Source organism: Pelodiscus sinensis, chromosome 32, assembly GCF_049634645.1.
Source record: "Pelodiscus sinensis isolate JC-2024 chromosome 32, ASM4963464v1, whole genome shotgun sequence".
NCBI lineage: Eukaryota > Metazoa > Chordata > Testudines > Trionychidae > Pelodiscus > Pelodiscus sinensis.
The window spans coordinates 11847128-11858289 of NC_134742.1; the positions used below are offsets into that span (position 1 = coordinate 11847128).

The 11162-nt window shown below is 53.2% G+C and overlaps 1 long non-coding RNA gene across 1 annotated transcript; it reads right to left on the reverse strand.

The window, feature by feature from the left end:
• Positions 1–1318: 1318 nt before the first annotated feature.
• LOC102459000 (uncharacterized) lies at positions 1319–9716 on the reverse strand. Its single transcript, XR_012898500.1, has 3 exons — positions 9607–9716; positions 6310–6479; positions 1319–1403 (listed from the first exon to the last, which is right to left on the reverse strand). It is a non-coding gene; the product is annotated as an uncharacterized LOC102459000 (long non-coding RNA).
• Positions 9717–11162: the final 1446 nt, after the last annotated feature.

Sequence of the window (11162 nt, forward strand, 5' to 3'; positions counted from 1 at the left end):
AAGGAAGTATTTTTTTCATACAACGCACAGTCAACCTGTGGAACTCCTTGCCAGAGGATGTTGTGCAGACCAGGATTTTAACATGGCTCAAAAAAAGAGCTCAATAAATTCATGGAGGTTAGGTCCATCAATGGTTGTTAGCCAGGATGGGTAGGAATGGTGTCCCCAATCTCTGTTTGACAGGAGCGGAGAAGGGAGGACAGTTTGATCACTTGATGACCACCCTCCATCTGTCTGACCACCCGCCATGTAAGGTGCTTGGGGCCATACAGAACTCCTGCAGCTAAGCTGCACCACACTGCCCACTCTAACTGCCCAGCTGAGCTCTCACCAGGTCCTGCTGGGTGTCGATCCCAGCCAGGGAGGCACCAAGGGAGAAGCAGTGGTCCTGGCTGTCGGTCCAGCTCTCTTCGGCCTCTGAGAAATAGTAGCATTGTCTTTGGTACCCAACCCAGCCATCTGGGCAGCAGTGGGCAGCTGCTGGATCAGCTGAAGATGGGTTAAATGTTACTGATGAAAACGAGAAAATAAATCAGGGTTGGAGATGCTCTCCCTCTCTGGGTACGTCTAGACTACAGGGTTTTGTCGACAGAAGTTTTGTCGAAAGATCCTGTCAACAAAGCTTCTGTCGACAAAGAGCGTCTAGACTACATCCAGTTCTGTCGACAAAGCAAGCCGCTTTGTCGACATAACAGTGCGGACGCAAAGGACAGTGTAGATGCAATAACGCCTTCTGTCGACAGAACTCTGTCGATAAAAGGCGTTATTCCTCGTAGAATGAGGTTTACATCCGTCGACAAAACTGTTGAGTTTTGTCGACGGATGTAAACCTCATTCTACGAGGAATAATGTCGACATAACTCAAAGGCAGTGTGGACGCAGGGGTTGAAGGATATGCTGGCGGCGAGAGGCTCCTTACGTTTATTTTAATTTCTCTTTTAAACTTTCCGTGGACCCCCTGCAGTACCGTCATGGACCACCAGGGGCCTGCGGAGCACAGGTTGGGGACCCCTGGTCTACACAGAAGGTGGAGAGAATTAAAAAAGGAAACTTTTCTCATGTGGCAGAAAAAAAAGGAGTCGCACTGTAAAATTAGCCCCCCTCCCCAAATCTCAACAAATTGCAACCCTTTCATTGCAGTAAAGGAGGCAGAAGGATGGTCCCCCAAGGGGACCACTTGACAGCTGATTTAAAGGGCAGGTGAAGTAGAAAGGACCCAAGGAGTGGAAGCTGGAGGCTGGGGAGAGTCAGAGTGTGTGAGATCCAAAGCAAAATGGGAAGCACAGGAGACCAGAGAAGAACTACAGAGAACTCACCTGCCAGAACAATGATGATAATGATCAAAATGAAGAGGACCACAGTGAGGAGAGTGAGTTTCTTAAACCAGCACTTAGAAACATCAGCTAAAATAGGAAGAGAAAACAACGAGTGCTCATTGAGGGACTGGCATTATCTAAATCAGTGGGTCCCAAACTTTTCGGCATCATGCTCCCTTTTTGATTTTTGAGACACCTTCACACCCTCCCTCCCCTCCCCCCAAATAGCAGCAAAACTTGTTGAGGGGAAAAAAAAAAAAGGAACTGACCGGGGACAAAAACCAAAAATAACAGCAAAACTTGGGGGGAGGGATTGCCGAGGGGGAGTAGGGCTGGGTTGCCTTGCGCCCCCTCCTGGAATTTCTTCACGCCCCCCCCCCCAGTTTGGGAACTCATGATCTAAATGATAGTGGAAATGGCAAGTAACACAAGGTAGGTGAGGTAATAGCTTTTATTGCACCCACTTCTGTTGCAAGGCCACATCCAGACGGCCGGCTTCTTTCGGAAGAAGCTTTTCTGGAAGAGCTCTTCCAAGAAAACTTCTTCTGAAAGAGAGTATCGGAGGGGTCGCCGTGTTAGTCTGAATCTGCAAAAGCGACGAGGAGTCCTGTGGCACCTTATAGACTAACTGAAGTGTAGGAGCATAAGCATGCATCTGACGAAGTGGGTCTTTGCCCACGAAAGCTTATGCTCCTACACTTCAGTTAGTCTATAAGGTGCCACAGGACTCCTCGTCGTTTCTGAAAGAGAGTGTCCGCACTGCCCAAGCACCTTGAGAAAGCCATCTGCTTCATCGAAAAAGAGCGTCTGCTCCGAATGGACGCTATCTCACATATAAGCGGTGATTACTATAGATGGAGTGGCCACTAGTGCTTTTTCCTCTTTCCTCTTCTTTCGACAGAACTCCCTTTTCCCCCGTCCACACACACCTCTTTCGCAAAAAGGCTTCTTCCTTGTATAAAGAGGATTCCCAATGTTGGAAAAACCCCTCTGTTCCGAAAGTAAATCGAAAGAAGAACACGATTGCAGTGTGGACGTAAGGGACGCTTTTTTGGAAAAATGGCTGTTTTTCTGAAAAACAAAACAAAACAAAAAAACCTCTCTGCCGTGTAGACACAGCCTTGGTGAAAAAAAATAAAACTTTCAGCTACACAGAGCTTGTCAGTTCTGGGTAAACTCGAAAGCTTCTCTCTCGCCAACAGAAGTTGATCCAATAAAACCTCTCCCACTTTGGCTAATATCCTAGGACAGGGGTTCCCAACCTGGGGAGCACGTACCCCCAGGAGGTACGAGAAGCTTGTCAAGGGGACACGGGGAATAGTTGGTAAATAACTAGATTATCCTCATTGAAATATTCCCAAAGTAGTAAGCTGGTTTACTAGATGATGAGCTTTCGTGGGCCAGACCCACTTCCTCAGATCAAATGGTGGAAGAAAATTGTCACAACCATAGATACCAAAGGATACAGTTAAAAAATCCTTTGGTATCTATGGTTGTGACAATTTTCTTTCACCATTTGATCTGAGGAAGTGGGTCTGGCCCACGAAAGCTCATCATCTAGTAAACCATCTTGTTAGTCTTTAAAATGCTACATTGTCCTGTTTTTTGTTTCAGCTACCCCAGACTGACACGGCTCCATTTCTATCACTATCCCAAAGTAGTAGTGGTGAGTGAAAAAAGTTGTGGATTCTTGAGTCTAGAATGTATCGCCTTTCGTATTGAATAGGGGGTACGGGAAGGTTTACTAAAAGCCAAGGGGGCATAGGGACCGAAAAAAGTTGGGAACCCCTGTACTAGGACCAACGCAGCTACAATTACGCTGCAAATAATACTGGCTGGTTTCCAGTTCTGTTTAGAGCAGCGTGCCTTAAAACTGTGTTCGGCGGTACACCGCGAGGCCGTCAGAGGCATGCCCTGGAAAGACCAGAAAAATTCTGCGGAGCCCGTTGGCAGCTCCCGCTGTGGCTGCCCCCCCCCGTTTCCCCCAGCCCGCAGGCTTTTCCAGAGGCCACTGCAGCTGGGAGGAGGAGGGGTGGCCAGAGCTGAGGAGCTGCTCCCGAACTTCAGCGTTTTAAACCTGCCGTCTGCGGGGAACCCGGCTCAGGCTCTGTGGCCTCCCCCCCCGCCCTGGGGCACACCTGGGTTCTACTGCCTCCCCGCCATGTGCTGCTGTTTTCTCTCCCCTGTGCCCCTCCCCAGCCTGCGGGGGAAGTGGCAGAGTTTAATCTGGCGGGGACAGTTGGGGTTTCTACTCCCACCCCCACCCCACCAGCGGGTAGCTTGGTCTTGCTGCGCTGTGTTCCCTGCTGAATTGGGGGGGGGAGAAGGGGGGACGGGACTGAGCTCCCCTCCCCCCCCCCCGAGGGACAAGAGCGTGCTCCGTGGAGGCTTTCCCTGCTGCAGCAGGGTGCCAAGCCACCTAAGCATCCCCCCTCATGTCAAGACCCCGCACCCAAACCCCCCTCACATCCCTCCTGCTGCCGAGACCCCACATTCCCAGCTTGCTCTGACTCCCTGCCTCAAGTCCCCTCCTGCACCCTCCCTGCCTGCCCCAAGTTCCCTCCTGGCCAGACATCCTGCCCCAAGGCTGTCCTCCTCTGATGGTTGGGGGTTTTTGTTGTTGCTGTTTTGCTTGACAAATTTTCCCTGGGGGCTGTTTTTATTTTCTTGTTTTGCGCTACAAAAAAAAGTCTTTGGTGTTCCCCATTAAAACAAAACAAAACAAAACAAAAAAAAGATTGCTTGGTGTTCTTGGTCTTAAAAAGTTAGAGAAACTTTTTAAATTCACATTGAAGCTTACACTTCAAGGCTGTGTCTAGACTGGCAAGTTTTTCCGCAAAATCATCTGCTTTTGCGGAAAAACTTGCCAGCTGTCTACACTGGCCACTTGAATTTCTGGAAAAGCACTGACGATCTCCTGTAAAATCATCAGTGCTTTTCTGGAAATACTATGCTGCTCCCGTTCGGGCAAAAGTGTTTTTCCGAAAGACTTTTGCGCTAAAGGGCCAGTGTAGACAGCATAGTAGTGTTTTCCGCAAAAAAGCCCCGATCGCGAAAATGGCGATTGGGGCTTTTTTGCGGAAAAGTGCGTCTAGATTGGCCACGGACGCTTTTCCACAAAAAGTGCTTTTCGGGAAAAGCATCCTGCCAATCTAGACGTGCTTTTCCAAAAATGCCTTTAAAAGCATTTTCGGAAATTCATGCCAGTCTAGACGTAGCCAAAAAGTTTAAGAAACACTGTTCTAGAGACTCCAACTGAGATCAGGGCTGCAGCCTGACCTTTCCCATCCAGCCGGAGAGACAGAAAGCAAAGGCACCACCCCAGCTGGTCAGAGCATGGCCAGTTTTGGGAAGGCAATACCCCGTCACCAGGAATCAAACCACAGACCTCCAGAGCTGGCAGCATGAACAGATACATCAGTGAGAAATCAGCCAACAAAGAAAGGGCTTTTGATATAAAAAAGGCTGGGTTTAAACTGATTTGGGGAAGACTTTCTGACCCAGCCAATAGATCATCTTTCTGCCGCTCACACTCCAACCCTCATGGAAGGACTGTGGCCTGTTACTAGGGTACCATACGTGTAAAGCGTGACTCCTAGTGTATTTAGCATGTGATTCTTGTTTGTATAGGATGAAGGCATTACAGACCATGGGGGCGGCAGGGGGAGAGATACAGTTGCAATTACTCTGAAACTGAGACACATTATATCTCTATAGCAGTGTTTTCCAGTGGGTGCTCCGTTGAACCCCGGGGATCCATGAAGTGAAAGTAAGGGCTTTGCGAGAACGCAGCACTCCCTCACCCCCTCTTAAAGAAACAGAGTCTATTTTGCACCCCCTTTAAAACATTTTTTGCTTGACAAATTTTACCCTGGAGTCCCTAGAGCATGGGTTCCCCAAACTGGGGGAGGGGGAGCGGTGTGCCCCCCCGAGAGGGCATGAAGAACTTCAAGGGGGGGCGTGAGGCGACCCAGCCACACTCCCCCCCCCATCAATCCCACCACAAGTTTTGCTGCTATTTTTTTGGGAGGGGGGACAATGATCAAGCGATTTGTCTCTTGCCATCCCTCTCCAGCCTCTGACAAACAGAGGCCAAGGATACCATTTTATCCCCTGGCTAATAGCCTTTTATGGACCTAACCTCCATGAAATTATCTAGCTTCTCTTTAAACTCTATTATAGTCCTAGCCTTCACAGCCTCCTCTGGCAAGGAGTTCCACAGGTTGACAACACGCTGTGTGAAGAAGAACGTTCTTTTATTCGTTCTAAACCTGCTACCCATTAATTTCCTTTGGTGTCCTCTAGTTCTTCTATTTAGGGAACTAATAAATAACTTTTCTTTATCGGCCCTCTCCACACCACTCATGATTTTATAGACCTCTATCCTATCCCCCCTCAGTCTCCTCTTTTCCAAACTGAAAAGTCCCAGTCGCTTTGACCTCTCCTCATATGGGACCCGTTCCAAACCCCTCATCATTTTGCCCCCGCAGCATGGGGGCAGCAGAGAGACCCCCCCATGCTTCCCCGCCCCACAGGGGAGTGCACGACATCTCCCACCGTGCCTGTGGTGCCTAGAGGGAACCGCCCCGTCCAGCTAATGCCCCGTCCCTTCCAGGGCTGGCCTGCAACCACTACCCCAGTGGTGAAATGGCCCCTCTACAAAAATTATTGCCCATCTCTTACAGGGAACTTAGGGGAGCTGATAGGGCTACCCCTCAAAGACAGGCTGTTTTTCCAGAAAAGCCTGCACGCGGTGGACTAAGCAGGTAGCCAATGATGTTAATATAAGGGAACACTGCACACCAGTTAGCAAGCACGTGCTCTAATAGATAAGCAACGAAACTGTGTGAACTGGGAGAACGTGAAGTGAGGAATGACTGTATCTAGTTTGTCTCCTCTGGCCAAGCGTCCATTACAATTAAGAGGCTTCCTCGGTGACGGCTGCTGAATACAATTCTTTCCTCTGAGTTTTCACTGACAGTAAGACACTCACCCATTTGCCCTCAGAATGACTCGTCGCCTGGGTCCTCTTTCTGCAAGGCACACGAGCTATAAACAGTGACACATGCACTGAGCTTCCTCGTTCGCTGAACCAGAGTCAGCAAAATCCCTTCCAATGAGCTGCAGAGATTCCAGCCTCAGATCGTCTCCAAAGTTTTGTCACTGTTGTGAAATCACAGATATAGGACACCGTTAAGGACCAGTGACACCAGTGGTTCCTTGTTTTGCGTCTCAAACACCCGCTGCTTTTTGCAGTGTAATAAATGTGATATCTAATCCCCGTCCTTCATCCATTGGTACTTGAGACGTATCAAAACTATGGCCTCTCTGGGGTATTTATGGGCCTTGCGGGGTGGCTGTGTCTAGACTGGCCAGTTTTTCTGTAAAATCATCTGCTTTTGTGGAAAAACTTGCCAGCTGTCTACACTGGCTGCTTGACTTTCCGCAAAAGCACTGACGATCTCATGTAAGATTATCAGTGCTTTTGCGAAAATACTATGCTGCTCCCATTCGGGAAAAAGTCTTTTACTGAAAAACTTTTGCGCAAAAGGGCCAGTGTAGACAGCAGAGATTTGTTTTGCGCAAAAAAGCCCCGATGGCGAAAATGGCGATCGGGGCTTTCTTGCGGAAAAGCGCGTCTAGATTGGCCACGGATGCTTTTCCACAACAAGTGCTTTTGCGAAAAAGCATCCTGCCAATCTAGACGCGCTTTTCCGAAAATGCTTTTAACGGAAAACTTTTCCGTTAAAAGCACTTCCGGAAAATCATGCCAGTCTCGACGTAGCCGGTATGTTCAAATTTGGGATGGAATAGTGTTGTCGATTAACCGATGAACTTTCACAGGCAAAACCCACTTCTTGATCACGCTCATCTGAAGAAATGGGTTTACCCGTGAAAGCTCATGATGCAATATATATTGGTCAGTCTCTAAGGCAGGGGTGGGGAACCTCAGGCTTGGGGGCCACACGTGGCCCCTGATTTGCCTGGATCCAGACCCCCCCGACTACACCACTGTGGTGCTAGAGCACACAAAATCTACTGGGCTAGGCCCTCCTAGGAGAATGTGCGGAGCATCTTTCTCCTTCCCAGGGGGCCATGTCAGTGAAGGGTTTTGGTGTGGGTTTTTTTGCCTTGATTTGGGGTTTGAGGGGGGTTGCCTCTCACTTGTGTGCCGCCCTCAGTTGATTTTTCTGTGCATCCATGGTCCCCGACCCACAAGAGGTTCCCCCATCCCTGCTCCAAGGCACCCAGGACGCCTTGTGTTTAACTTGGCTTAAGAGTAGCTAGAGAGATACATATTGAGACCATCACGCAGCTGGCTCACTGTCCCCTGACTCACACCTTTAGCTGGGCACTGGCAATTTTAATAGGAGGTAGCCCCAGATGCAGCGAGAATGCACATCTTTAGAGCCGGGGGGGGGGGGGGGATCAAAACCACAGATTCAATTATTTTTCTGGCAATGGAGCACATCTATTTTAAAACAAACAAACAAACAAACAAACAAACAAACAAACCAACCAGCCCTACCTACCCCCCCCCGATCTTTCCTACTCCATAATAGCCATCCCCCCCGACTCCCACTCCATGCAGCCCGGACTAGTCCTTCCCCTCCCCACAAGCACTGCAGTCCCATCTCTTCTCCATATAAGCCCAGCCCAGCCCCTCCCCCATGCACCTGCACCCCTTCCCCATGTAGCCCAGCCCCTCCCCCATGCACCCCAGCCCACCCTCCCCATGTAGTTCAGCCCCTCCCCCATGCACCCCAGCCCACCCTCCCCCATGTAGTTCAGCCCCTCCCCCATGCACCCCAGCCCACCCTCCCCCATGTAGCCCAGCCCCTCCCCCATGCACCCCAGCCCACCCTCCCCCATGTAGTTCAGTCCCTCCCCCATGCACCCCAGCCCACCCTCCCCCATGTAGTTCAGTCCCTCCCCCATGCACCCCAGCCCACCCTCCCCCATGTAGCCCAGCCCCTCCCCCATGCACCCCAGCCCACCCGCCCCATGTAGCCCAGCCCCTCCCCCATGCACCCCAGCCCACCCTCCCCCATGTAGCCCAGCCCCTCCCCCATGCACCCCAGCCCACCCTCCCCCATGTAGTTCAGCCCCTACCCCATGCACCCCAGCCCACCCTCCCCCATGTAGCCCAGCCCCTCCCCCATGCACCCCAGCCCACCCTCCCCCATGTAGCCCAGCCCCTCCCCCATGCACCCCAGCCCACCCTCCCCCATGTAGCCCAGCCCCTCCCCCATGCACCCCAGCCCACCCTCCCCCATGTAGCCCAGCCCCTCCCCCATGCACCCCAGCCCACCCTCCCCCATGTAGTTCAGCCCCTACCCCATGTAGTTCAGCCCCTCCCCCATGCACCTCAGCCCACCCTCCCCCATGTTGCCCAGCCCACCCCCATGCACCTGCACCCCAGCCCCTCCTCCTCCCATTGTAGCCCAGCCCCTCCCCCTTGCACCTGCACCCCAGCCCCTCCTCCTCCTCCCATTGTAGCCCAGCCCCTCCCCCATGCACCTGCACCCCAGCCCCTCTTCCTCCCCATGTAGCCCAGCCCCTCCCCCTTGCACTTGCACCCCAGCGCCCCCTCCCCCTCCACACGGCCCCATCTCCTCCCCTCCGCCTGTGGGCTCAGCGGGGAGCGGTGGCCGGTTTAGCTGCCGCCCGAGGCAGGAGCAGGGAGGGTGGTGGCGATGAGACTCAGGCGAGCAGCATGGAAGCCACCGCCCCGGCCCCATCCCCATCCCCAGTAATAGCTCCTTCCCGGGCAGGGGTCCCCCCCACCTCCAGCCCACGAAGGGGGGAGCCCCAGGAGCGCCCCAGTCGTGCAGGAGGGTGGGTTCCCAGGTTCACCCCCCCAATACAGGTGCCTGTCAAAGCACCCCCCAGGACTAGTGCAGGAGTAGGCGAGGATTTGGGGTGTCCAGGATCGCTCCCCCCCAAACTCCGGAGATTTAAGGGAGAAGCCAGGGGTGCCCCCAACATCACTCCAAAAGTGTGTGTGTGGGGGGGGGGGTTGAAACAGTGCAGGGCAGATATGAGGGATTCTCCAGTTTCACCCTCCCCAGACAGGAGCCTTTCCCCCACCCCGATTAGTGCGGCAAGAAGGGAGGATGGGGGGGTGCAGGAGAGCTCCCCCCCCACCAGAGGCTTAGGGCAGGAAGAGATCTGTAAAGCCCCCCCTCCCTCTCACCCAGTTCTTCTCCCACTACACGACACGGGCAGGGAGAAAAAATGACCCCCCTTTCTAAAGCGCTTCTGCCGGTAACTCTTGTCCGGATCCCACCTGCACGCCCGGCTCAGTAATCTGCTCCGTAAGCCGCTCTCCTTCTCCGGTCTGTATGCCGCAGGCGTGTCGCTGTCATACACCGGTCACTACGGCTTCCCCTTCCAAACCGTCCTGAGGAAGAGATCGAGCGAGGCTGACCGCCAGCTATTTATACACCGCCCCAGGAGGAACCAGATGGAGGAAGTTCATACGATTCATAGACCAGATATGTTCTCCGTTGGAAAAAATCCAGTGTGACGAGATGAACTATGAGCTGCGGAAGGTTCTAATCCCGGTGTGTGTTGGGGGGAGGGGATGCCCTCATAAGAACGGCCAGACTGGGTCAGGCCAAAGGTCCATCCAACCCAGGACCCTATCTGTTGGCGGTGGCCAATGCCAGGTGCCCCAGAGGGAGTGAATCGAACAGGGAATGATCAAGCGATTCTCTCCTGCCATCCATCTCCACCCTCTGACAAACAGAAGCCAGGGACACCATACCTTACCCATACCGGCTAATAGCCACTGATGGACTTAACCTCCATGAATTTATCGAGTTCTCTTTTAAAGCCTGTTCTAGTCCCAGCCTTCACAACCTCCTCCGGCAAGGAGTTCCACAGATTGACTATGCGCGGTGTGAAGAAGAACTTCCTTTTACTTGTTTTAAACCTGCTGTCCTTTGGTTTCATTTGGTGCCCGCTGGCTCTTATATTATGGGAACACGGGTGTTCAAAAGTTTCAGAGGGGGAGCCGAGTTAGTCTGTAACAGGAAAACAACAACTGGTCTGGTAGCACTTTATGGACTAACAAAACCTGTAGATGGGATCATGAGCTTTTGGGGGCACAGCCTATTTCTTCAGATGACATGGGTGCATCGGTGGTGGGAGTGGATTTCAGTGGCATAGCGAGGAGGGAGGGCCGGGGGCCTGTTGCCCCGGGCGCCATGCTAAGGGGGTGCCAATTGACTGCTCCCCCCTGTCATCCCTCAGCTCGCCAGCTCCGGTGCCTCCTGCCTGCCTCCGGCCCACCCCTCCTCCATCGGTGCCCCCTTCCCTGGCTGTGGGGGCGCCCCCAAACTAGAGAGGGCGGGGGAAGACGTGGTACAACCTCCCTCCCCCTTCTCCTCCCAGGGTAGGGCTCAGACGTGCGCCAGGTTTTCCAACCCCGCCTCATGGCCTGAGACACATGGACCTGACTCTGTGCCTGGACCGTGCTTTCCATGCACAGCTGGCGTTGGAGGGAGGGGGGACTTCCCCCCAGCTTTCCCCGCCCTTCCCCTATTTCCTGCCCTCTGTCCCTGCCACCGTAAACACTAGGACTTGAGATGCCTGAGAGTCCTGCTGCTTGGCTCCGTCCCAAGGTGCAACCCCGAGAGGGATCCCCCCCGATTGCAGCTGCTCCCCCTGCTCAGGGAGCACGCCAGCAGGCTGGGCACATCCCCATGCAGAGAGCCCCCGGGGCAGCAGCCCCCTGGCCCTACCCCAGGTTGCAGAGGGGAGCATATTGCCCCCTCCCCCTCTGCGCCTGCTTGGGTTGGGGGGGGGCTTTAAATACAGCCAATCACCCCCTCCCCCAGC